We start from the raw sequence: 665 nt of genomic DNA, 5'->3' as shown, positions 1-665 counted from the left end.
CCACGGGGGCTGCATTTGTGGTGTTGGGAGCTGCTGCGTGGGCAGCCAGGTCCCAGGTGGCCTTGTCCCCCAGCTCTGTGCCTGGGACCGTGGTGTGGGGCCGGAGGGCCATGTGCCATGGCCTGGGGCCAGGACGGCACGGGCAGGGCTGCATTGAGCACCCGATCACCTGCTCCGAGCTTTACAGCAGCTACTCTGTTGGTTGGTACCAGCAGTGCCACTGTCACTGTCATCTATACTAACACCAACAGACCCCCAGGCATCCCTTCGCGATTCTCTGGATCCCTCCCCAACGAGCCCCACTCCTGGCCCCGCTCCCCTTGCCCGCTCCATGTTAAGATCCCAGGTGCTCATCGGTCGCAGATAATGTTCAACTGAGGGGCTCGGAGGAATGGAAACGGGGGCTTTGCTCCTGCCTTTTCCCATCCCTTTCCCCATGGGAGAGCCTAGTTGCACCCAGCTGGACCCCAAAAATCCACCCCAGTGGCAATAGCGCGGGCAAGGGCTTGTCCTTCCATCCCCGGCACAGGCACCGGCTCGTCTGCTCCCCCCAACCCCTGGGGGGGATGTTGGAGCTGCGAGTGCTGCCTGCGCCCCTACACCCCCAGTCCCCAGCGCCCAGCTCTCCTGTCCCGCGCCCTTTGGCCCTGCAGCCACTCGGTCCA

This window comes from Fulmarus glacialis, unplaced genomic scaffold (assembly GCF_000690835.1).
Source record: "Fulmarus glacialis isolate BGI_N327 unplaced genomic scaffold, ASM69083v1 scaffold7268, whole genome shotgun sequence".
Taxonomy (NCBI): Eukaryota; Metazoa; Chordata; class Aves; order Procellariiformes; family Procellariidae; genus Fulmarus; species Fulmarus glacialis.
This window is presented reverse-complemented; position numbering follows the sequence as displayed.